The sequence below is a fragment of the Lepisosteus oculatus genome, unplaced genomic scaffold (assembly GCF_040954835.1).
Source record: "Lepisosteus oculatus isolate fLepOcu1 unplaced genomic scaffold, fLepOcu1.hap2 HAP2_SCAFFOLD_88, whole genome shotgun sequence".
Lineage (NCBI taxonomy): Eukaryota > Metazoa > Chordata > Actinopteri > Semionotiformes > Lepisosteidae > Lepisosteus > Lepisosteus oculatus.
The window spans coordinates 26,533-52,466 of NW_027168426.1; the positions used below are offsets into that span (position 1 = coordinate 26,533).

The 25,934-nt window shown below is 45.1% G+C and overlaps 9 non-coding genes and 1 pseudogene across 9 annotated transcripts; 4 read left to right on the forward strand and 6 right to left on the reverse strand.

Moving 5' to 3' along the window:
* The first annotated feature begins 6,012 nt into the window (after window positions 1-6,012).
* Window positions 6,013-6,154, forward strand: LOC138236277 (U4 spliceosomal RNA). The gene has a single exon (XR_011188570.1). It is a non-coding gene; the product is annotated as a U4 spliceosomal RNA (small nuclear RNA).
* Window positions 6,155-15,840: 9,686 nt separating this feature from the next.
* LOC138236264 (U4 spliceosomal RNA) lies at window positions 15,841-15,982 on the reverse strand. Its single transcript, XR_011188557.1, has one exon. It is a non-coding gene; the product is annotated as a U4 spliceosomal RNA (small nuclear RNA).
* A 1,293-nt stretch (window positions 15,983-17,275) lies between these two features.
* Window positions 17,276-17,394, forward strand: LOC138236314 (5S ribosomal RNA). The gene has a single exon (XR_011188606.1). It is a non-coding gene; the product is annotated as a 5S ribosomal RNA (ribosomal RNA).
* Window positions 17,395-18,030: 636 nt separating this feature from the next.
* LOC138236321 (U1 spliceosomal RNA) lies at window positions 18,031-18,194 on the reverse strand. The gene has a single exon (XR_011188611.1). It is a non-coding gene; the product is annotated as a U1 spliceosomal RNA (small nuclear RNA).
* A 1,765-nt stretch (window positions 18,195-19,959) lies between these two features.
* Window positions 19,960-20,078, forward strand: LOC138236320 (5S ribosomal RNA; annotated as a pseudogene).
* A 771-nt stretch (window positions 20,079-20,849) lies between these two features.
* Window positions 20,850-20,923, forward strand: trnat-agu (transfer RNA threonine (anticodon AGU)). Its single transcript has one exon. It is a non-coding gene; the product is annotated as a tRNA-Thr (tRNA).
* Window positions 20,924-22,803: 1,880 nt separating this feature from the next.
* Window positions 22,804-22,885, reverse strand: trnas-cga (transfer RNA serine (anticodon CGA)). The gene has a single exon. It is a non-coding gene; the product is annotated as a tRNA-Ser (tRNA).
* A 1,389-nt stretch (window positions 22,886-24,274) lies between these two features.
* trnas-gcu (transfer RNA serine (anticodon GCU)) lies at window positions 24,275-24,356 on the reverse strand. The gene has a single exon. It is a non-coding gene; the product is annotated as a tRNA-Ser (tRNA).
* A 596-nt stretch (window positions 24,357-24,952) lies between these two features.
* LOC138236294 (U5 spliceosomal RNA) lies at window positions 24,953-25,066 on the reverse strand. The gene has a single exon (XR_011188586.1). It is a non-coding gene; the product is annotated as a U5 spliceosomal RNA (small nuclear RNA).
* A 393-nt stretch (window positions 25,067-25,459) lies between these two features.
* LOC138236299 (U5 spliceosomal RNA) lies at window positions 25,460-25,573 on the reverse strand. The gene has a single exon (XR_011188591.1). It is a non-coding gene; the product is annotated as a U5 spliceosomal RNA (small nuclear RNA).
* Window positions 25,574-25,934: the final 361 nt, after the last annotated feature.

The following is a 25,934-nucleotide window of genomic DNA, read 5'->3' on the forward strand; positions in this document are numbered from 1 at the left end:
AAGGGGGTTTTCGAGGTCTCGTTTCTTACCTGTGAACAGTGCGGTGTAAGTCCTCTCTAAAGTCTCGGAGAGGCATTTAGATCTGGAGGTAACAGACGCCCTTGGCTGAATGAGTGCAGTAATGCACAGGTTTTTCCAAGTGAAAACATCCCCCTACTGAATGAGCTGTTACCTCACACACGACAAAAGTAAATCTTAAAGAGACCGAACATGTGCGCTAACTGATGGTTTGAGAAAGTGGTGGAAGGATCCGTTTAAATATCGGAAAAGTGTAAGTTGACGGAAAAGAAGGAGAAAAATATGGAAAAAGCTGAGTTTGTCAGAGGGAATTTGGGGGCGAAGACGCCTGTAAAGAAAGCATATATGAGTATTGATTGGCAAAAGCACAAGCATGTAGCTCCCACCCTGGTGCACGGCCGGCACCAGTGGTGGCAGATACATGAGAAAAAAAAAAAAGAAATTGGGATGTGACTTAAAAGTGTGTTTACGGGGAAAACAAAAACCCGGAAGAAAAGATATTTTAATCGCTACGAAAGAGTATAGAAAAAAAGCTAAAAGAGGCAGTACAGGAGAATGAGAAACTAAAGAAGGAATTAACTCCTGGTCACGCTGCACTGGTTAATGTGCTGCAGCCAGCGACTAAGTTATATCCTGCTCTCCCACAGGGGAACAAACAGGCAGGAAACGAAAATAATTGGGATCAATTCCCTCAGTGGCCATATGGAGAAGGGGGGTCTGATTGGGATAACACTTGGTATGAGTGTGATAAAGACGGATCAGGGTCTCCCCTGTTAGAGGGAGGGCGCCCGCAGATCTGTACTCTCACTCGAAGTGGGAAAGGACTTGATGTAGCAGGGGCTGGCGCCGTTGATGACAGTGCCACTCTAACACTGTCTCGCACCCCGTCGAGGGGGTCTGCAATCGCACCTACCTTCCCTGATTTCCCCCATACGATCAAATCCAAAACCGTAAGATATTGACCGGTGGGCTAAAGTACCGCACCCGAAATTAGAAATGCAGCGAACCTGGAGTGCGCTTCAGGAATTAAAAGGATTCATGTAGAAGTAAAACAAGAATACAGCACATTGTATTACGAAGAGAAAAATATATTCTCGATGTGTATGTGTGTTTTATGAATTTGTGTGCCGGCATGTATGTGTGTAACTGTGAGTTTTGGTATACTAAATGACGGTGTGAGTGTGTTTAGCCAGCGGGACTGGCTAGAGACGTAACTAAAGAGACTTGACGAAAATCAACTTAAGGAGATTGGAAAATATAAGAGCGTCTGAAACGTATAAGTACAGTGCAGGTGGACGTAAAAGTAGTTAAACAGTTTTTGTATTATTATAAATTATTATAAATTGTAATTTATACAATTAGTTGCAATAATGGAAACAATTTGGTTTTATTCGAATGTCTCGAAACCAGACATGCTGAAACGGTGTAGGTTTAGAATCGAGACTGGGGAGAATAACGTCTTGTGAGAAAATCTGTTTACCTAACGATTAGATCCTGTAAATCCCTTGTAGCCTCCCTAAGTCTGTCCCAGTCCAGTGGATAAAAATGTACTGTTAATGGAGTGTTGGTTTCTCTGTTAGGGGATACTGGAGCACTACTGTCCTGCTTGTTTCACTCCTCTGTTCAACAGTGTACTATAGAGCAATGTATATGGGAAGATGGCAGGAGGCCACAGGAGTATTGGGACAGCAAGTTTTACTTGCCGAGTACCAGATTTTAATGGGTGGTTTTATTCCAGATCTATTGGGTTGGAATATTATGCATTACAAAGAATGACTATGCAGAACAGGGTATCACGTGGCTTCAACTGGCTGTGATCACTCAGTATGTTGATGGTATTCTGAGTGCTTCCCCTGACGAGGAAACCCACAAGTCTGAGTTGCTTCAGCTTTAGAGTGTCTAATAGAAGCAGTTATGATAAGGCCCTTTTGTGTCTAGCATTGTGAAATTTTAACAGGGCCTGGGTGCAATGTTTTTTACAGGGTGAGCACAACTCTTAACAGATCTGCTTAAGGGGGGAGTGCAGTACAAGGACAAGATTGCCTTGGTTCCCGCAGCAAAAGCCGCCTTTAATAATTTGAATCAAGTTCTCTTACAGGTGCTGAGACTGGGGTTTCCTCAGATGGATCAACCATTCCTTTGTATTATTGCAAGTTGCTGACAGAGGCCACACAAGGAGCCCGCGAGCAGGTCCTGGAGGCGTGGGGACCACCACCTGAAGGAGGGCACGACCTCATCCCAGGAGAGTGGGTGTGGATCAGGAAATTTCCTTCACAGGTTCTCCAGCCCAGGTGGGACGGACCCTACCAGATCCTGTTGACAACCGAGTCTGCGGTTCGAGTGGAAGGAAAAGATCGCTGGATCCACGCGCCACACTGCCGACGAGCCTCATCCCCATTTACAGACTCAGAATGAAATCATTTCTGTTTATAACAATAATTGTTGCTGTAGGACTATGTTCCGCAGGAATTAATGATCATCTCTCCCACAAAGGAGAACATGGAATTAATTCCTTTTTAGGCCTCTCCTATCCTAGCTAAGAAAACCAACCAAAGTGCCTGCTGGGTGTGTGCCGCATTACCCAAATATGTACAGGGAGGACTTCCTATGGGAGCCATTCCTTGGCGTCGCGAGGAAGTCATAGGCATGATCATTTGGAGGGATAATTTAGGAAATTTTAATATGACAAACTATGGGGGTTGCCATAACACGACTTTAACCTGCACAACATTACAATATCTACAGGAGCGAGGCTTAGAGCCCACGAGTTTCACAGGCTCTTACGCTCCTAAATATAACAGAAGCCATACACCACCATACCTGACTCTAAATAAGGAACGTGAGGGAAACATATGTTTTCAGCACACTAATGGTCTGCACTTGGTTGGATGGAGTCGTTGCAACCTTACCATCGCTGCAAATATATCCACCTCTACCTTCCAAATTCCAGGATGGGATCGGCACACCCCACAATTCGGTATAAGTTTCTTATTTTCAGAGGCATGGGGAGCGCCAAACGGAACATATTTCATTTGTGGAAAACGAGCCTACCCATGGTTGCCAGCCCAGTGGTCTGGCTCATGTTATTTAGGATATGTGGTTCCTCATATCCGTGTTCAAATCCACAGCCCCTTCGGACCTAACCACAGACCACAAAGAAAATTGGCTGATTGGGAATATTATTTAGGTATAATATTTCCACAAGCCGGCATGAACTTTCTGAGTCGAGAGTTAATTCAAATGGCCTCGACTTTAGAAGAATTAGCAAATTCTACCTCATCTAGTCTGAAGGCTGTTAATGATGAAATGGTAGCCCTCAGAACAGTGGCCATGCAGAACCGACTAGCTTTAGATTATGTACTGGCGGCCCAAGGAGGAACTTGTGCAGTAATTGGCACTGAATGCTGCACATATATTCCTGAAAATTCTGAGCACATCTCAGATCTGGCCCAACACATTTACAATGAGGGACAGAAATTTCAGTATGGGTAAAGTCTGTGTTTGGGGCCTGGGGTGGAACCTTTTTATAGTGTTTATCCGTAGGAGTAGTATTGTTTATATGTATAATTGTAATCATCACATTCACAAAAAAATGTATCACATCTTGCTATAACCGTGGAACGTACAATGACATGGCAATACATACCTGTTCGCCAAGAAAGGAAAGATCTGCCCTGACATTGTATTTATAAAAATAGGCTACACTGACGTATGCCATATTTTATAAGGGGGGAATGAAGAAAGATGTGAAGACGGGGGTTTGAATTTAATCCTTTCTGTAGGGGGTTTAGACTTCTAAGTCACAAGCTGGGGTTTATGGCAGGAAAGGGGGTTAACTGATAAGGATTGCAGATGCAAGCTACCCAGGAACCCCCCTGGGTGTAATGTTAAACTGACCATTTGCCCAGAACATCGTAAACTGGCCAAATACCATGAACCCCCCTCTTTACCATCAGACCGAGTGACGTCAGAAACGGAGAAGAAAACACTATATAACCCAAAAGTTTGTAACAGTACGTGGAACAATACTTCGGTTTTGTTGTTTCTTGCGGGAAACAAGACTTCGGCTTTATTGTTCCTTGCATGCAATAAACTCATCTGTTTTACTTCATCTCGGGATCAAGAACCTTATTTCTTCTGTTACAACAACCAGAACTATAACAGTCCTTAACACTTAACTACACCATTCCAAACTAACACTAAAGAAACACTAGTATATACTGGTATAACAAATATAACCAAACATAATCATTAACTGAGCAGTCACTGGGAGCAAATCTCCTTCCCATCCACAAAGGCCCTCGCTCCCACAAAGTAGGCTCTCCTCCCCTCTCTTCTGGCAGCTTCAACCTGGGGCCACAGCTGGTTCCTGGTACTCCTGTCCGCGGCAGACAGGTCCTCTGCAAACCTCAGTTTGTTCCCATTCAAATACTCATTCTCCCTCGCCGCTCGCCACAGCATGTCCCTCGCCGTCCTCTTGGTGAACTGTATTATAATCGATCTGGGGCGCACTTGCCCAGACATGTTCGCTCTCCCGAGCCTGTGAACAAAGTCAATGGCCGATATTACGTCCTCCTGGTCCGGCAGGGTCCTTTTACAGATACCCTTCACTGTTGCAACAAGGTCCTTATCACGTTCCTCTTTAACTCCAAATAATTTTAAATTCCATCATCGACGGTATCTATCTACATCGTTCACTTTCAATTCAAGTTCTTTAATATGCTTTTCTTGTTTGGTATTTACTTGTTTAAGAACTTTTACTTCACTCTTTAAGTCTTCAACCTCTTTAAACACACAGTCCATGGACTTTTTAAGACTTTCGATTGCGACTGTATTAGATCAAATCATTTCCTTCAGCTCACCCATGCTCTGTGCCATCATGTTGAAGATGTTGGTCTGGAGCTCCTCCAGCGTCAGGTCGCCCCTTCCTCTCTTGGCTGCCGGGGTTTTCACAGGTGTGCTGGGCAGGGACTCCGGCTCTTCCTCTGGCAGCTGAGTCTCACTTGGGCTGCGAACGCTCGCGTACGAGCGCATCTCCAGCACTCTTTCCACGTCCCCTCCAGCTGCTTCACTTTTCCCTTTAGTTGCCATCAATTTTCTTGTAGTGCTATACATATACGATTGAGGTTTCTTAGACTTCTCCTTCGAAGACCCAGCACTCTCTTTTCTTTTCCCAGTGTTACTCATATCGAAATTCTTAAACCTAAAAAAAAACGTTTTTTTTTCTTTCAATTATAACTGAAGTTTAAACACGTAGTGTTAAGTCCTTATTTTTCTGTAGTCAAAAAAAGCAAAAATTAACATTCAGGTCATGAAAAACTCAAAAAAAATCCTCAACCACTAAACTTTACCTCCCACCTGAGCGCCATCTTGAACGCCCCTACCACCAGAGAATGCTCACGATTTCGGAAGCTGTCTCCGGGACGTGCTGATTCCACACATCCTGAATAAATCATGATATTGTTAGTTGCTGTAGCTAGACGTTCAAATGAGTTTCATGGCCAGATGGACTGTTTCCTCCAGCGGTATAGTATTGCAGTGAGACAGCACGATGCCTGCAAGACTATGTCACGCTAAACGCCACAGATTGTGTTTGTCCGTTCATGTCAGTCATCCTGCAGCCACGGGAAGTGGGACACAAACATGCCGCAATGCTTTCAAGACATTAGGATTTGTTTGTGCAACATCCGAGAAGAGTACTTGTGGCTTGAATGTGAACTGTACGTGCCCGCCCCCTTTCCTCTGTAGTGCATGAGTTCCTCCCGGCATGCCCTTCGTCATTGTTCTGTCATCTTGTATTTAAAGGGTTGTATTTCTGCTGCTGAAAAGAATCAACGGGTTTCTTTGTTCCCAACGGAGCCCTTGTCTGTCATGAAATTCTTCAAAACCTCAAGCTAGAAGAAGACGACAAATATGAAGCGTTACAGCAACGACATGCCATGAGACGATTGATAACGATTTCCATAGGATCCCCGCGGTTGCCTGGCAACCGTCGGCTTTGCGCAGTGGCAGTATCGTAGCCTGTGAGGTTTAGCCGAGGCGGGATTATTGCTAGTTGAAAACTTTTCCCAATACCCCGCTTCCGCCGGTTTGCAATACAATCGGCAAAAGCAATTTTTGACAGTCTCGTAAGAGACTGAGCAAGGTGTTTAAAGACAGATTTGGTCATGGTGACATCATGGTAGAAAGAAGCGAGCTTGTTCCCAGTGGGCATTGATTCGTCGAATATACGTATATTTACGGTGAAATTACGGCTATACGTATATATACGTCGCCTCGAAGTATAATCAACGTCGAATTGCAACCGTAAAATTGACGACATTAACAAACGCATATATAACGTCGAAAACACATCTAACACAGTGCCTGAGGCTTTTTACTGTATGTATCGTGTGTGCCGCAACTAGGAGTATATGGCACTCTGCACAGTGTACGAAGTAAATTATTTTCGCAGCAATTAATTTACACGTGTATAATAAATATAGTAAATATAATAAATTAATTACTGCGAAAATAATTTACTTCGTACACTGTGCAGAGTGCCGTATACTCCTAGTTGCGGCACACAATCAATGCCCACAGCTTGGCATACAAGGGTTTTGCTGAGGGGGTCTTGCCACCTGCCTGAAAAAAAACAGTAAAATGTTTGAGTGCCTATAGAGTTTCTATTTTTATTTTCTTGACAAAAGTCCCCCATCAGTGCGCGGTGCCCGAGGAAAAATCTGTAGGGGGGCGTCTGAAATTCTGAGGGGGGAGTGATATTTCAGTTGAAACGGAGCTGTACGGTGCAGCTACCCAAATGAAATCTCGCAGCTATGCCGTTGATTAGTGCTTCATGATAGAAGATAACGACTAGCAATCTGGTATTTGCGATGAAGTTCAGTTTCACATTTTTCGTCACTCTCAAGGTTTGTATTGCCTGGAGCGAAAAGTACCATAAGCGTTCATTTTTGCAGCTACATGGACGTTCTGAATCGTTAAGAAAAAAATGTTGTAAAACCAACAGAAAGCACAGACTGCTATAACTAGTCCTAGTTATATAACGATTTTAAGTATAATGATAAACTACTGCAAGGAATCGGTCCACCTGAGCAAACAGGATCGTAATGTTGACACTCAATAATATGTGCAGTTCCTGGACGGATAGCCCTCCTGCCTATCAAACAGACTGAGTGACTGTTCGTGTCATTTAGTGTTGTCTGACCATTGACAAAGTACAACTATTTTTTTAGGGTGCAAATTAAGTTAGGTAAAACTTTTTGCCCAAAACTGAAGGGGCGACATTCCCCCCTCCCCCCGTGATGCCAGGCCTGTCCCCATCCTATTCCATAATGTCATTATATATAATACCATACAACAGTGACCGATCCTTACTTATTGCATGCGTTAAAATTGCACATCAGCTCATAGCAGCGATGTATTATCAATGTTAAATTTCAACCATAATATCGACAACATTAATAAACGCATACGTTGAGAAAATATCGAACCCAGCATATTTTCCGGTTATATACCACAATGCATTGCTAGTATTCGTTGGTCACCATTTTGGACACGTTTTTCAAACGTAAAAGTATATCCGAAAATATCTCAGCAATCCTCTTTTGACGAGTAAGTATGAACAATAATAATACTATCTGAATACATACAGATCTTTCTTAATATTATTTTGATTAAAATAGTATGTGAATAAGCAAAAAAATGGCACATAAAATAGTGTGAATGGGGAAGATGACACAAAATCGTTTTGCCGTTTCTCTTATTCTTATTCTATGTTGTACTTTCAAACTTTGGGTACTCTTTAATTAGGACAGACTTTATTGCTCAACTGCTATGATGCAAGCCAAATTTTATACATTTATTTCAGCTTTGAGCTTAGTAAACCGTTCATTTTTTAGATTATACTAAAGAAGATATTAATCATCATTTATTTGGGAAGTAATATTATATAATTTTCTCCTAGCTGCGGTGCTGAAGTCCCACCCTACATCAACAGAAAAAGAAATAAAGGAGCACGCAATGTGTTACTTGAAGAATGCATATGCAAGGCAGGGGGCCAGGAGATCTGGACTCTGAAAATAATAGGTTTTTGGTTCTAACTGTTAGGACAATTAGACAGGGTTTGCAAATAGTGGACAAAAATCGTCTTAACTTCCATTGCAATATTTTATATTTTATGTAATATTTTTTTCTTGGAAATATAGAAGTTGTACATTTTAAAATGTATATTTGAATCAAAATGTGGTTTTGAGTTAGTGTGTTAATGTAATTAGTTTTGTGTTTGTCATTACTATACTGTATATTGCCATGTTACCAGAATTTGTAGCTGAAGTTTAGGACTAGTTGTGTTTTTATGATTATTGCCCATATGTTGATTGTTGATTGATTGTATACAATGTATAATTTGAAATACATATGTTTCAGGTGTGAATGTGTATTTTCAGAATACATTTCTAAACCTAATCATTGGCTTGTTTTACTTGTTTCTACACCTATAAAATCTATCTTTGATGTATAATAGACCTCTACCCATATACGTATAATAGACCTCTAATGTTATCCGTATAATAGACCTCTAACCATATACGTATAATAGACCTCTAAAGTTATCCGGAACTCCAACCATATATGTATAATAGTCCTCTAAATTTATCCGTATAATAGAACTCCAACCATTTATGTATAATGAACGTCTAAATATAGACGTATAATTGACGTTTAACTTTAGACGTATATTAGAATTTCATTCTAGACGAATTGTAGACCACATTTAGACGTCTAAGATATGCGTTTAATAGACGTATATTATACGTCTTTTGCCCAATGGGTTACGTCTCAACAGAAACGCTCTTTAGCTCTTTCAGCGTTATGCAGAGAACATCGTCTGTCGAGATCACTTTTGAGTCAGCGCGAAACGCCGTGTGCTGTCAGTTTGATTTCATATTGCTCGTAGCGGCGCCCGGCTTTTGTCTGTCAAACGTTAGGTTGCGCTTCTTCATGCTGCATCGTCGGCATGAGTGGAGCTTTATAAACGTCTGTACTTACTGCGCCCCATAAGAAATCGTTTGTCCCCGTTCAAAAGAGATTGTGCGATGTCCTGCAGCAAACCTTTGACAGTTTGAAAAGAGGAATTTATTCTGCTTCCTGTGCGTGCAGTAGTTACAAAGTTGAACGCCTTTACACGATCTGCTGCAGTTTTCAGTGGGCGGGCTTTGTCAAATGGCTTGGAAAAACGCACTGTGTTTCGGCTCGGGAAACATCATGAGCAGTGTCCTGCATGTTTTCTGTGTATAGCTGTCTTTTAACGCATACAGAATTCATTCGAAATCATTGATTTCTCCAATTAACAAGGGTCCCTTAAAGGATGAGTCAAAGTAACGTCTAATCGGATTAGTTTCCTTAGAGCTGGTTCAGAGTTTGCTCAAGAGTTTACCTTTCACAGATGCGCAAAGAAGAATGTTGGGGGTGCACGCTTCAAGGCGCCTTACAGCTGTAGGGAGTGATTCGAGACGATTCGTGGCGTGTGCTCGTTCCCATATACCGTATGACCCGGGGTGCAGTGCTAGGATGACGTACAATACCGCTTGGGCACGTAACAGCGTTATATGCAAGTGCGGGACGTGAGGGTTTTCGTTTGTTCGTTTTGTTTTGCTCTGCTTTGCTTTGTTTTGCTTTCCATCGCGTTGGTAAGAGCGTAAATAAAAAGGCGATTCCTGTGTCTACCACTAATGTAAGAGCTATTTCAAGTGCGACGTGGTGCGGCTTTTCAAATGCTTGTGGGCATTTCTCTGTTGTTGATTCTTTTTTTGTGTGTAACAAAGTGGCATTTTCATGTCCGGACGGGGAGACTTTATCATTCCGACATGAAGCCACCCTTAAGTCCTCTGAGGCGTGTCTGTCTGCAAGGCTTGTATTTTGGAAATGTTTTTTTGAAACGGAGAACGACTTTGAAATAGGCTTCCGCCGGCGCCTCGCGATCCAGGTAAGATTGTAGCAAGAACGCAGCGGCGGTGGGGCTTGCTGTAGTCGTGGCTGAGTGGTTAAGGCGATGGACTAGAAATCCATTGGGGTCTCCCCGCACAGGTTCCAATCCTGCCGACTACGTTGTCCGCCTTCAGTCGGTGTGTTTCGGCACAAGCAAAGAAGCGTGCCTCTTTGCTGTTCCTGGTGGTTTTAAAACGCCCAATCGCTTGTACCCGCTGCCTTGGAAATAAGTTCTTCAGCGTCCGCAAATGACATTTTGCAGCTGGAAGCAGATGTCGACGCGTTTTGCACAGAGCACCAAAAAAGCGTCTTTTTTGAAGGCCCAGGCACTGAGCATTGGTGGTTCAGTGGTAGAATTCTCGCTTGCCACGCAGGAGGCTCGGGTTAGATTCCCGGCCAATGCAGTGACTTTTGCAGCGAGCGGCTCCATCACTTGCATCCCCTTGCAACTCGCAACTGAATACCCACTGAAGCTAAGCAGGTGTGAGCCAGGTCAGTACCTGGATGAGGATGAGCTACAGGGAAAAACAAAGCTTCCAGCTGGAAGCGGTGTTAATGGTGCCGGCGGGGGGGTGCTCACCCTGAGGTCTGTGCGGGTCCCAATGCCCCAGTATAGTGACGGAGATGCTGTGTTGTAAAAGGGCGCTGTCTTTTGGATGAGATGTAAAACCGAGGTCACAGCGCTCTGTGGTCATTCAAAATGACCACCAAAACCTTTGACAAAAGCTCTTGGTAATTGATGGTCTTCAATAATGCTTCTCCTTTAGGTACATTTTAAATCAGCTGAAAAATGCTGTGAAATGGGGGGGCACTTTAGGCCAGTGTAGGATTTGGGTTACAAGAACCATGAAACTGCACGAGAAAGCCCGTACACTGAATTACACGGCTTTCTATTCAAAGGAAGACAAAAGAAATTCCCTGAGTTTGATTTTTTGCAGCACAGAGAGGAGCACTGTCGTGAGGCCGGTTAGCTCAGTTGGTTAGAGCGTGGTGCTAATAACGCCAAGGTCGTGGGTTTGAGCCCTGTACGGGCCAGGTCTAGGTCCAGGTCCCTGTTTGTGAAACAGGCAAATGACTGTCTCAGGGGCCCATTCCTCATTCTCAAGACACATGTGTGCAGTATGTACACCGTGCATTGAGCAATAGGGACTGAATACACCACAGGTAAGGTTAGAAGTCATTCTGAGGTGCCACATGTGAGGGATACAGCTAGGCATCCGAAATGTAGGGTTTGAGACCCTTCAGGAGTACTGCATCCTTTGAGACAGGCCCGTGCATGTTAAACAAATGATCATTTCTTTCGGCATTAGGGACTAAATATACTAAACATATGATGCTAAAATGTTATTTCCACATATATTAATGTAATAAATGATTGCTTATGCTTTATAAACAAATCTAATTAAAATAAAAGCTTAAGTTTTGTATTTATCTTGTACCATAGAACATGATTTTCTTTGTATTTCAAGCCCACAAAGTGTCCAAATGACGCACTACATGATATAAGGAAGATTATCACATGCATATCGGTATTATCTTTCTTATGAAAATGCATTCCTTTCATTACCTTTTACTTTTTAAAATGAACTCAAATTGAGTATAATGTAATAATTTAAGTAGAATAGATTCTAATAATATAATGATCCAGTGTTTTGCACTACTTCACTGCTTCACTGCTCTATGCCATCTGGAAATAAATCCTCAGACTGCTTACTGCCCTGGGCATGTACCAATAAATTAAAGGAGCACATCTGTTTATCACTGCATTGAAGCAGGAGACACACAGTCTCTGCAAACACATCCTAGATACAGTGTTCCAGCACCTTTGACCTCATCCAGAACGTATCATTTCTTGAAAGGGATTGCTGTCCGAATGCACATCTGAATCCCAAACAGAATCTCTAGTAAAATACGATCATTTGTGAAACAGGCAAATGACTGTCTCAGGGGCCCATTCCTCATTGTCAGACACATGTATGGAATGCTTTCACCGTGCATTGAGCAATAGGGATTAAAAACACCGCAGGTAAGGTTAGATGTCATGTTCTATGATCATTTCTTTCAGCATTAGGGACTAAATATACTAAACGTATGATGCTAAAATGTTATTTTCACATATATTAATGTAATAAATGATTGCTTATGCTTTATAAACAAATCTAATTAAAATAAAAGCTTAAGTTTTGTATTTATCTTGTACCATAGTACATGATTTGCTTTGTATTTCAAGCCCACAAAGTGTCCAAATGTTCTATGATCATTTCTTTCAGCATTAGGGACTAAATATACCAAACGTATGATGCTAAAATCCTGAAAAAAGGATGTGCTCCATCTCGTCAGTAGATTGGATTCCAAAACTGATTTGGGTCAATATACATTACCTTTGAAATTAAAGTACAGTCTACTGTAGGGAACCATCAACTTAGAAAGCATTGGCCTTCCCTGGGGGTCAGGTAGGTGCAAAAGATAAACCTTTATCCTATCTTTATCTTAAGATAAGTGGCCAAGCAGTATTTTTCCAAGTTTCACCAAGCACATCATGTTGCCATAGTAGACAAAGTTCTATAAAATGTTAAATAACTTTTAAAAAAAGCATCTTGGTCTTACAGTACTGTACAAGGTGAATTAAACTGTCCCTGGTAATAAAAAGTAATTAGAAGCATCTCAGAAACTTTATCTCTAGAAACATTAGCTGTTTTATATCATGTAATTTAGTGTGATGTTGTCAGAATTCAAGGACATTATCACACACAGAAATTGGTTCAGTTAAATCTAAAAAACACAGCTAAACATGGGTTTAAATGTAACAGAAGTCTTACCTCTTGTCAAAAGATTTAATTCAAGAAGCGATGTAATAAATGATTGCTTATGCTTTATAAAGAAGCTTAAGTTTTGTATTTATCTTGTACCATAGAACATGATTTTCTTTGTATTTGAAGCCCACAAAGTGTCCAAATGATGCACTACATGATATAAGGAAGATTATCACATGCATATCGGTATTATCTTTCTTATGAAAATGCATTCCTTTCATTACCTTTTACTTTTTAAAATGAACTCAAATTGTGTATAATGTAATAATTTAAGTAGAATAGATTCAGGTAGGAAATATAGAGTCATGATGTTTATGGCTGACATCATTTCACATGGGTGAATTTTAAGCTAAGAAATAAAAACATTTACAATGAAGATACCATTGCTTAATTTTAAATGCCTTTAAAAAATAAATACCTCCTGAGAATAATTTGCCACTCCCAGATCCTTGGTAAGGTACTGTTTGAATCCAATCAGGAGAGGAGCATCCAGGGAGTGCTTTCTATAGAGTCCAGCTTGGGCCACTCTCTTCCGGCCTGCTGATACTTTTTAACTACTCAGGGCCTGTAAGGATATAAAACACCGGTTTAAACATTTTATACCTATAAGACAAATTAGAATTTTAGTAAAAAATAGATACATCTGAAAAATAAAAAAGTCTTACTGCTGATAGAGTTCTTCAGAGCTCACATCTTCCCCTTCCTTATCCGCTTCTGTTTCAGTTTCTAGAGCAGCCTCTGGCATCTCTTCCTCCTGGACAGCGGCCTCTTGCTCAGGGCCGCTGGAATGCAGGTAGATTCTTTTCAACATGCTTTTACATAATATGTTGTAACAATGATTTCAAAAAGAAACTACAGAAGCCTTACAGATTAAAAATATCTCACCTTGCCAATGTGTCTTCAGGCTTCTCATGTACAAAAAGGCCCAAGGACTCTAGCAGTCTTACAACCACTATCCTGTTTGCCTCACCAGACACGATCTCTATTCTGTGGTAATCCACGATGACCCCGTTCTTCAGGTGATTCATCATGTCCTCCCTCGCCTGTTGAGAGGCCATCCTGATCTTTTCTGCCGTGGCGTGCTTCATACACGCCCTCTTCAAGTGAGCAGGAAGCTGATCAAGAGTATTCAGGTACATCTTGCACACCAGGGGAATCCGCGCGGGTTTCCTTTGAAAATAAATAATACCATCTGTGTATAGAAACAAGCTAAGACTGATTTCTTAAATTATCCTTAATTTTCTCTCTCATAGTTTGAGCATAATGATTTTATTGCATTTATATAAGAATTGCTCATTGCTCCTAAATAAATAATGGTTTCATAAAAAAGTGAACACTTACTTGGTCTCAGTCACAGACTTTCCAATAGAAGCCATTGTGGAGTTCAGCAACTGCAGGTCCTAGAAGTGGGGAAGGAATTTTAAAAGAGAAACTGAATTACAATACAGAAGGAATGGCTGAGGGTTCACTGAAATATATAAATATACAAATTCCAAAGACTGAGTCCATATAGAAACAACTACCTTTCATTTTCAGTATAAGAAAAAAAAACATTATCTTCCAAAGCATCATAATATTGTCCCTTCTTCCAGACTCTACTTCTCTCTTGTAGTAGTATAGCAGACCTTTCCAGGTGAGCAGATCACAGAGTCCGAAATGAGCTTCCTCCATCAAGCAAAGTACCTGAACATGACTCTGTCTTCATAAAAGCGCCCCTGTAATAAAGAAATTAAATCCGAAATCAAGAGGGCAGTTGCCTACTGAAATACAAGAAGTCATCAATTTTAACCTAGCAACACATTAAAGGCTGCATCTATACAAGTACGATTCTAGAAATGCTCACCAGATTACGTTTTAAGAAGGAACTGCGCCTCAGGTTCCGCCGAGATCTTAACTCGGATGGCAGGATTCAGAGTCCGGAGTGCGGACTGATGGCGCACGGAGGGTCCATATACTGTGGATCCCTCAGTGATCTTCCGCGTATTCAAACCGCCAGCGTGTGACTCCCCTGTCCCCGTGACCTCATTGCTCTGCTCTCTCCTCTGTGCAGCTGAGCCCGACTCACGGTAAAATGGAAAAAAATATGCCCTCGACGCGAGATTTATTCTGGAGCGAGCCAGTGTTGCGCATAGCTGCCTTCAAAGCAGTTAACCCAGGTACGATTCCCGGCCAACGCAGTTGCGAATGTTTTCAAATGCTGTCATGAGCCTTGGATTGTGACTAGCAAAGCGAAGCCTTTTGAAAGAGCTAAAGCACTGCAAAACGTAATTGAAGGAGAATCTTACAGGGGATTCTGAGCAGTGTCTGCATACATGCAGTCAGATAAAGGTGCTGAAAGCTTGAGCTACTCTCAATGTCATGCTGCCCTTCCCCGGAGTAAATCTGTTACATTGAAAGAATGCTTCTGGCAGGTTCAAAAAGGGACCCTTGTTAATTGGAGAAATCAATGATTTCGAATGAATTCTGTATGCGTTAAAAGACAGCTATACACAGAAAACATGCAGGACACTGCTCATGATGTTTCCCGAGCCGAAACACAGTGCGTTTTTCCAAGCCATTTGACAAAGCCCACCCACTGAAAACTGCAGCAGATCGTGTAAAGACGTTCAACTTTGTAACTACTGCACGCACAGGAAGCAGAATAAATTCCTCTTTTCAAACTGTCAAAGGTTTGCTTTGCGAACGCTGCAGGACATCGCACAATCTCTTTTGAATGGGGACAAACGATTTCTTATGGGGCGCAGTAAGTACAGACGTTTAAAATGCTCCACTCATGCCGACGATGCAGCATGAAGAAGCGCAACCTAACGTTTGACAGACAAAAGCCAGGCGCCGCTACGAGCAATATGAAATCATACTGACAAGCACACGGCGTTTCGCGCTGACACAAAAGTAATCTCGACAGACGCTGTTCTCTGCATAAAGCTGAAAGAGCTAAAGAGCGTTTCTGTTGACACGTAACAAGTTCGTTTCTTTCTACCATGATATCACCGTGACCAAATCTGTCTTTAAACACCTTGCTCAGTCTCTGACGAGACTGTCAAAAATTGCTTTCGCCGATTGTATTGCAAACCGGCGGAAGCGGGGTATTGGGAAAAGTTTTCAACTAGCAATAATCACGCCTCGGCTAACCCTCACAGGCTACGATACTGCCACTGCGCAAAGCTGACGGTTGCCAGGCAACCGCGGGGATCCTATGGAAATCGTTATCGATCGTGTCATGGCATGTCGTTGCTATAACGCTTCATATTTGTCGTCTTCTTCTTCTTCTAGCTTGAGGTTTTGAAGAATTTCATGACAGACAAGGGCTCCGTTGGGAACAAAGGGCGTTGTGAGAAAACCGTTGCTTATTTTCAGCAGCAGAAATACAACCCTTTAAATACAAGATGACAGAACAATGACGAAGGGCATGCCGGGAGGAACTCATGCACTACAGAGGAAAGGGGGCGGGCACGTACAGTTCACATTCAAGCCACAAGTACTCCTCTTGGATGTTGCACAAACAAATCCTAACGTCTTGAAAGCATTGCAGCATGTTTGTGTCCCACTTCCCGTGGCTGCGGGACGACTGACACGAACGGACAAACACAATCTGTGGCGTTTAGCGTGACATAGTCTTGCAGGCATCGTGCTGTCTCACTGCAATATTATACCGCTGGAGGAAACAGTCCATCTGGCCATGAAACTCATTTGAACGTCTAGCTACAGCAACTAACAATATCATGATTTATTCAGGATGTGTGGAATCAGCACGTCCCGGAGACAGCTTCCGAAATCGTGAGCATTCTCTGGTGGTAGGGGCGTTCAAGATGGCGCTCAGGTGGGAGGTAAAGTTTAGTGGTTGGGGAGTTTTTTTGAGTTTTTCATGACCTGAATGTTAATTTTTGCTTTTTTTGACTACAGAAAAATAAGGACTTAACACTAGTTGTTTAAACTTCAGTTATAATTGAAAGAAAAAAAAAACGATTTTTTTTTAGGTTTAAAAAGTCCGATATGAGTAACACTGGGAAAAGAAAAGAGAGTGCTGGGTCTTCGAAGGAGAACTCTAAGATACCTCAATCGTATATGTATAGCACTACAAAAAAATCGATGGCAACTAAAGGGAAAAGTGAAGCAGCTGCAGGGGCAGCAAGAGGGCGGAGGCGCCGCGCGCCCGGCCGAAGTGTTGGACCGGTGCGCTTTACGTGCTGAAATAAACACGCGACAGCCCCGAAATGTTTCCAGAGTGCTGTGCACTGAAGACTTGCCTGGTGCTCCTCCGTGCAGATTCTTTGTCCTCCTCCAGTGCGGGACGAGCCAACACAAGGGAGCGCATTCGCCAACATCCAGGCACGCAATGCGATTTGGAAAGCAGCTCCTTTCCAAAGAGTTGCACACGAACGATCCTTCAGTCCCGCTCGGGGGGCACGGAGCCCCCGCCACACACAGCTTCAAGTAGCGAGTCAGGCGCCAGGGCTTTCGCTTACGGCCACACCACCCTGAACACGCCCGATCTCGTCTGATCTTGGAAGCTAAGCAGGGTCAGGCCTGGTTAGTACTTGGATGGGAGACCGCCTGGGAATACCAGGTGCTATAAACTCTTGCTCTCCCGGCCAGCAGGGGTCGCCGTTGGTGCCGTAGGCTTTGGGAGGAAAACCTGCAGGATGGAAAGGTGATCTATAGCCTCATCTCTAGAGATGTTTTGTTGCTGTGGCATGTGTGTGACCCATATTCCAAAAAAAAAACCCGTCTGTAAAATGAATATCGAAGCTGCCTCTAAATCTGCAAATGAAGATGAGTCGATAAACCACTCGTTTTTCGTATAACTAGACATATATTCATTTGTTACCGATTTCATTCATTGAGCACGGTTACAGTAGAGGTACAGCCATTCACTGTTTGACATGTCTGCACTGGTACAGAACCGAGCAATCAGAAAACGGGTGAAACTGTCTTTAGACTCAGCATACAGTACCGAGGCCCCCCATGACCAAATAAAGGCTAACCTCGATAATCAGCCTAAAGAACGCAGACTACAGCAAAACGACTGACTTTGAAAAGGGAATGAACGTCCGGAAGGAGTAGTGGAACTAGCTTGAGATGCTTCTCCGGACCCCTAACTAAAAGCCAGCGAGAACCAGCAGCGGCGTCCACTCCTGTCGAACCGGGATCCTTCCGCAGCCACGCAGCTCGTGGTGTCCTAACCCTCCCGTATCTGATTTTGGACCAAGCACATCAGGGGAGAGCGCGAACGCAGTCCCCCACTACCAGAAATTATGCAGTCGAGATTCCCACATTTGGGGAATTCGCAGGGGTCAGCACAGCCGGAGTGCAATGGCCGAGCCTCGCCCTGGGTGAACCTCCTTCTTGATCAAGGTATCTCCCCTGCCAGGTAAGTATGAGTTAAACAGGCCCCTGCAAGCGGCCCGCACCCACAGCACAAATCGCGCAGCCAAGGCCACCTCCACGCCCCGCACGCCACCGCCTCCTGCTGGGCCCACTCTTTCACACACTCACACGCCACACTAACACTCAAAAGTGTGGGCAAAACGAGAAAACGAGCGCGCCGTTTCCTACACATCTGCAGTCGCCGTTGCGCATTCGGAGCATGTCCCGGGATGCAATTCGGCCTCATTTGCATAACTCCAGACCGGCAGATCGCCACGCAAGCTCGCGACGTGCGCCTGCCACACACCGAACAAACCTTTTCAGCAATTTCCAAAAAACGGGCCTGCTCGCCTGCCCACAAGGCTCCGTCTCTTACCTGCTCTCCAGAGCCTGCTGCCTTCTGTGCTTTTCTCTCGGCACCGCTGCAGTGCACACAACTCCTGCAGCGGGAGGGGGGGAGAAAGTTCCCGCGCTCCGCCGCAGGGAAGGCTCGCTCCGTGCGCACACGTCCTTTCGATGCCAGTCCAACAAGTGCTCCGCATTAGCTGCGTCGGGGCTCCGGCGTGTCGCACCTCACCTCACCTCGCCCTACCCCCTCCTTGAATGTCTGCCGCTGGGCATGCCCCGCTCTCCTCCGCCTTATCTTATCGCGTGTGAGCACCGACAATGGCCACAATGCCGGGGAATGGCACCTGTAAAGTGTTAATTGGGGCACAGGAACAGCCCGTCTCGTCTCGGGGGGGGCGGCTTCAGAGACAATACAGCAAACACAGCGGGGCGGGGGAAGAAGACGACACCACACATGCGGGTACATTCAGCTCCGGCGGGAACGAGACATTTGTCGGTCTTTTCAAGTGCCGAGAGCTGAGCAATCCTTCACTTGTATCGTTTCTCCCCGGTGACTAGATCTGGCCCTGCGACTCTCGACTGGGCTCACCCCCGGGGCAGCCCAGCAGGTGTGAGCATGTCCGGCACCCGGATAGGAGATTCCACCCCGGAAAAGCTCCGGTTGCTGCTGCTCCTGCAAGAGGTGTGACTGGGACCAGTAGGGAGCGCTCACCCTGCGGGCTGTGTGGCTCTCTTACGCCCCAGCCTCCTGATGGAGGTCAAACCGAGGTCCCGACCCTCCTTGGCCATTAGGAAACCCCAGGGCGTCTCTCAAAAAGAGACGCCGGGGGTGTCCCTCTGGTGTTAGTGCTCCCCTTTACCCATCAGTCGGGGTCTCCTCCTAATCCCCGTCTCACCTGTAACAATCAATGACGAGGCCCCCCTGTCCGTGAGATTTAGTACTCGCGCAAGAGACCGGGGGCAGAGCGCGAACGCGGTCCCCCGCCCCCCACAAAGTGCGCGCTCCGGGTTCCCTCTCGGGGCCCTGCAACACAGCGGAAGGGCAGCGAGAAGGAGCCTCTTGCTCTGACGCCGCAAGGCCACAAGAGGGCGGAGGCGCCGCGCGCCCGGCCGACGTGTTGGACCGGTGCGCTTTACGTGCTGAAATAAACACGCGAAAGCCCCAAAATGTTTCCAGAGTGCTGTGCACTGGAGGTTTTTGTCTGGTGAAGACTTGCCTGGTGCTCCTCCGTGCAGATTGTTTGTCCTCCTCCAGTGCGGGACGAGCCAACACAAGGGAGCGCATTCGCCAACATCCAGGCACGCAATGCGATTTGGAAAGCAGCTCCTTTCCAAAGAGTTGCACACGAACGATCCTTCAGTCCCGCTCGGGGGGCACGGAACCCCCGCCACACACAGCTTCAAGTAGCGAGTCAGGGGCTGGGCTTTCGCTTACGGCCACACCACCCTGAACACGCCCGATCTCGTCTGAATTTGGAAGCTAAGTAGCGTCGGGCCTGGTTAGTACTTGGATGGGAGTCTGCCTGGGAATACCAGGTGCTGTAAGCTTTTGCTCTCCCGGCCAGCAGGGGTCGCCGTTGGTGCCGTAGGCTTTGGGAGGAAAACCTGCAGGATGGAAAGGTGATCTATAGCCTCATCTCTAGAGATGTTTTGTTGCTGTGGCATGTGTGTGACCCATATTCAAAAAAAAAACCCGTATGTAAAACGAATATCGAAGCTGCCTCTAAATCTGCAAATGAAGATGAGTCGATAAACCACTCGTTTTTCGTATAACTAGACATATATTCATTTGTTACCGATTTCATTCATTGAGCACGGATACAATAGAGGTACAGCCATTCACTGTTTGACATGTCTGCACTGGTACAGAACCGAGCAATCAGAAAATGGGTGAAACTGTCTTTAGACTCAGCATACAGTAACCACTCGGCCACCTCATCTAGGAAACTGGGCTGTCCTGACATGGGTTGGCGCACTCCAGTTGATCTTTTTCTTTTTTTTCCCTCATACTCGAGGGTCATTTTCCTGTTCCACATGCGATTTCAACATTTTCCTTGGGAGATGTCAAGCCAGCAAGCCACTGCTGTGGTTCAGTGGCCAGTGTGGAGTTCAGTGGCCCTGTTGTACACAGAAAGCACATTGAGCTCCTTGGACATGAAAAGTTCCAGATAAAAGCCATTTGTCATCCTTTCTCTTGGTGTCGATGTTGCTATTGTATGTAAAGATGGCAACTTGCTCAGCGAGCAGGCGGAGCACACACCGAATGCAGATGTGTCTGAGTGGTGTGTCCAAGTGGCTGCAAAAGGACAGCACTCCCGGGGCGCCGTGGCTTAGTTGGTTAAAGCGCCTGTCTAGTAAACAGAAAATCCTGGGTCCGAATCCCAGCGGTGCCTTTTTTTGTTCTGTGTTCTCGAACAGAACTGGTCATTATGGACAACCGCATACGTCTAGACTTAATTAATTGCAAGTATTCATTTCCTGTCTTGAACGACTTGTTTTTCTTAAAATGGATGCAACTTGCAAAACATGAAATACAAACCTCGCTAATCAGCGCTCGCGGCTGGCAAAAAAAAAAGAAGTCAGCAATGTTTTTTTCTTTAACCTTAAGCCTGCTAATGGAGAAGAACCTAGTCGCCACATCACATACATCCGTTTCAACGATAAGAAGGTAACAACTATCCTCACTCCAGAGTAAATCTCACGTTGAGGGCATATTTTTTTCCACTTTACCATGAGTCGGGCTCAGCTGCACAGAGGCGAGAGCAGAGCAATGAGGTCAGGGGGATAGGGGAGTCACACGCTGGCGGTTTGAACACGCGGAAGATCACTGAGGGATCCACAGTATGTGGACCCTCCGTGCGCCATCATTCCACACTCCAGACTCTGAATCCTGCCATCCGAGTTAAGATCTCGGCGGAACCTGAGGCGCTGTTCTTTCTTAAAACGTAATCTGGTGAGCATTTCTAGAATCGTACTTGTATAGATGCAGCCTTTAATGTGTTGCTAGGTTAAAATTGATGACTTCTTGTATTTCAGTAGGCAACTGCCCTCTTGATTTCGGATTGAATTTCTTTATTACAGGGGCGCTTTTATGATGACAGAGTCATGTTCAGGTACTTTGCTTGATGGAGGAAGCTCATTTCGGACTCTGTGATCTGCTCACCTGGAAAGGTCTGCTGTACTACTACAAGAGAGAAGTAGAGTCTGGAGGAAGGGACAATTTTATGATGCTTTGGAAGGTAATGTTTTTTTTTTTCTTTGAAATCGAAATGAATCAGAATATCAGTGCAAAAGACAAACTCTTGGTTTGGTTTAAAGAGATATGGTTTTAAAACAGACAAAATGTAGAAAACAGGTGTTTCTCACTTTTGGAAAAGAATGGACCGGGGGTAATATTTTACTAGTTGCAGTGCTAAGCTCACTGGGTTACAGTCCTGCAGTGTCACACCAGGGCCAGTGGTGCAATGGATAATGTGTCTGACTATGGATTAGGAGTTTGGAGGTTTGACTCCTGCCTGGCGCTGGTTGTTTTTAAACACACCAGCCTACTCCCTAAGTAGCCTGTGCTACTTACTGCATTGTAATCGTACCCAGTAAGAGATTTCCTTCATGTAAATGAACTGCACCTGACAGCTTTAGAAAAACACCTGGGCTCAGTACGGTGCTGAGAGCTCAAGTTGTACCAATAAACTTGACAGTAAAAGGTTGTAATTAGTCAAGAAATAAAGTCGAACAACAGCTGCGGGTTTGATTCTGAACGTATCAGATTGCAGCACCTTTTACTTCAATTGACAAATGATAGAGATTCGAAGAGAGATCCTTCAGACCAGCAAGCGAACCCACGGCTATTTCGGTTTTCTATCTAGGCAACGTTGGTGTCTGCAATAGCATACATGAAAGCGTGATGCAATTTCTGTGGCTACATTTGTTGCACGTCATGCACAGTAAGAGTGTTTCTAACACCAAATAAAAAGTCAACAATTAGCGATCATGCCTTCTCCTCAGTTAACCCACTGAAACCCTTGCTGTTAACAGTTCTTTAATGCGTGCTTTACGAGCACCTACATATTGTGTCGGTTCTTTCAGTTTTATTCATTAGGTTTTCAAAGGCATAAGTAGAACACCAGAGGTGCGAACGCAAGATGTGTGGTTATCTGAAGAACTCATTTCCATGGCAGCAGGGCCAAGCGATTTAGCGTTTTTATAGTACCAGGAAAGGAGAAACAGCACTTCGCCTTTGCCGCGCAGGCACAAGGAGACGTGCGGCAGACGCCGTAGTCGGTAGGATTCGAACCTGCGCGGGGAGTCCCCAATGGATTTCGAGTCCATCGCCTTAACCACTCGGCCACGACTACAGCGAGTTCGCCCTCGCCGCATTCCTCCTTTAATCTAACACGGAGTGCGACGTGGCTGCGGAAACCTTTTCAAAGTCGCTCTCCGTTAAAAAAAATAAATACCTTTGACAAAATACGTGCCGGCAGATAGACACGCCTCAGAGGGTTTAAGGCTGGCTTCACGTTCAAATGATAAAGTCTCCCCGTCCGGATGTCAAAATGCAGCTTTGGCAGACAGAACAAACAGCAACAAACCACAAATGTGGATAAGGATTTTACAAGCTGCACCACACTGCACTTTCAAAAGCATTTACATTCCTGTTAGACGCAGGAATTGCCTTTGATTTGCGTGCTTACAAACGCCATGGAAAACGAAACAAAACAAAAGCCCTCAGCTCCTGCACTTGATTATAATGCCGTTACGTGTCGAAGCAGGAATTTACGTCATCCTACCACTGCAACACGGGGAATAGAGAGAAATGAGCACACGCTACGAATTGTCTCAATCATTCCTGTTAGACGCAGGAATTGCCTTTGATTTGCGCGCTTACGAACGCCATGGAAAACGAAACAAAACTAAAGCCCTCAGCTCCTGCACTTGATTATAATGCCATTACGTGTCGAAGCAGTAATTTACGTCATCCTACCACTGCAACACGGGGAATAGAGGGAAATGAGCACACGCTACGAATCGTCTCAATCACTCCCTAGAGTCCTAAGGCGCATTGAAGGGTGCACCCCCATCATTAATCGTTGCGCCTCTGTGAAAGGAAAGCTCTTGAGCAGTCTTTGAAACAGCTCGGATGAAACACTTGATTGCTTCCATGTGCATCTGGAGCCCATTTCTTATTTTCACTTCACGCCCATTAAAGCATTTCTAAAACAGGAGATTCGCGCTTGGGAATGCGCCCTGCCTTACAAATAAAACAGGTCTACGGGTCTGAAACCCGCTCCACGGAAAACAGTTCTGTTGCGCTTTTGATCAAAGGGAGATTCGCTGTTCTTACTTTTTGATGACATAACACCCAAAGGGGCTTCTTTGGAGCTGGATTTCAACCAGCATCCTTGGCGGTATCCTTTACAGTCCTCTGTTCGGTCGACAAGGGACAGAAGGGGGCAGCTTTCCTCACACATACAGTGCAATGTACTGTAGTGTTCCCGTTCATTGAATTTGCAGTTCTGCATCAGACCTCTAACCCGTTTCCTTAGCTTGGATTTAAGCCACGAAGCAGGCTTCTACTGTATAAACGTCTAGAGGAATGACAAACTGTGATTCTGAGAGACTGTCAAAAATCGCTTTCTCCGTTTGCGTTGCAAATAAGTGAAAACGCGGTCTCAACCCAGAGCCAACGTTAGCCTACTATACCATGTTCAGCCACCGCTAGAAAATGTACGGCTCTAGTACCGGAGCGACGAGGATGGGATTCGAACCCACGCGTGCAGAGCACAATGGATTAGCAGTCCATCGCCTTAACCACTCGGCCACCTCGTCGAGGAAACTGGGCTGTCCGGACATGGGTTGGCACGCTCCGGACATGGGTTGGCACGCTCCAGATGATCTTTTTCTTTTTTTTCCCTCGTACTCGAGGGTCATTTTCCTGTTCCACATGCGATTTCAACATTTTTCTTGGGAGATGTCAAGCCAGCAAGCCACTGCTGTGGTTCAGTGGCCAGTGTGGAGTTCAGTGGCCCTGTTTATTATGCCTAATAAACAGGAGATCCTGGGTGATCCTAGATGATTGCAAGCCGTACAGCCTCCGCCATGCTTCCCAGGTGGGATGAGGTTTTGGAGTTGGTATGCAGTGTTTTGTTATCTCCAAACATAACGCTGTGCACATTTACCAACAAGTTCAGCTTTTGTCACGTCTGTCCACAGAACATTGTTCCAGGAGTTGCTCTGGAACATCCACGTGGTCTTTAGCAAACTTGAAAGGGGCAGTGGGGGCAGACACTTCCCGCCCCCCAAAGAAAAGAGCGCCAATCAGACAGGCGGAGACCAAGGACTCGCAGAGCAGACAACCACAATCGCCATAACAAGAGCGATTGTGAGCGGTTTTGTTTTCTCTCTTTGACCAGCCCAGCTGCGCCCCACCCGAAAGCAGGGAAGCAGAAAAATTGCATGGAACTCATTCATGCTCCTCTCCACGGAAATCTTTAGTAAAAGGCAAAAGATTTGTATGAAATGAATAGAAACCAGAGTGCGTGGCTGCACAGCTTCAGGAGCCCAGGCCACCTTCAAGGCCTCTGCCCTGCCGGTCGTGGTTGGCAATGCACCTGGCCTTACAAACGAGCCAGTGGGGTCCGTTCAGCTCCGGGCTCATCGCCTGCGGCTCTCGGCTTGCGGGCGTGCCCAATCCGTGCGATAACTCGGAAAACACCCGGCCACACTGTGCCGGAAACGACGCACTCTGGGAAGCCGCTTTGCAAAGCGAGGTCCCAAGATCCCCTGCGGCCGGACACTTCCCGCCCCCCAAAGAAGAGAGCGGCAATCAGACGGGCAGAGACCGAGGACTCGCAGAGCAGACAACCACAATCGCCATAACAAGAGTGATTGTGAGCGGTTTTGTTTTCTCTCTTTGACCAGCCCAGCTGCAACCACCCGAAGGCAGGGAAGCACAAAAATTGCACGGAACTCATTCATGCTCCTCTCTACGGAAATCTTTAGCAAAAGGCGAAAGATTTGTACGAAATGAAGAGAAACCAGAGTGCGTGGCTGCACAGCTGCAGGAGCCCAGGCTGCTTTCAAGGCCTCTGCCCTGCCGATCGTGGTTGGCAATGCACCTGGCCTTACAAACGAGCCAGTGGGGCCCGTTCAGCTCCGGGCTCATCGCTTGCGGCTCTTGGCTTGCGGGCGTGCCCAATCCGTGCAATAACTCGGAAAACACCCTGCCATACTATGCCGGAAACGATGCACTCTGCTACAATATGATTGCTACATATCTGCATTTGTTGGTTTTTAAGGAGTAAGAGTGCAGGGAGTTTAAACCTGCGATCCAGTGTGTTGAAGTATTTCACAACACTACCCCTAGCACATCTGGAAATAAATCCTCATAATGATTATTGCCCTGGG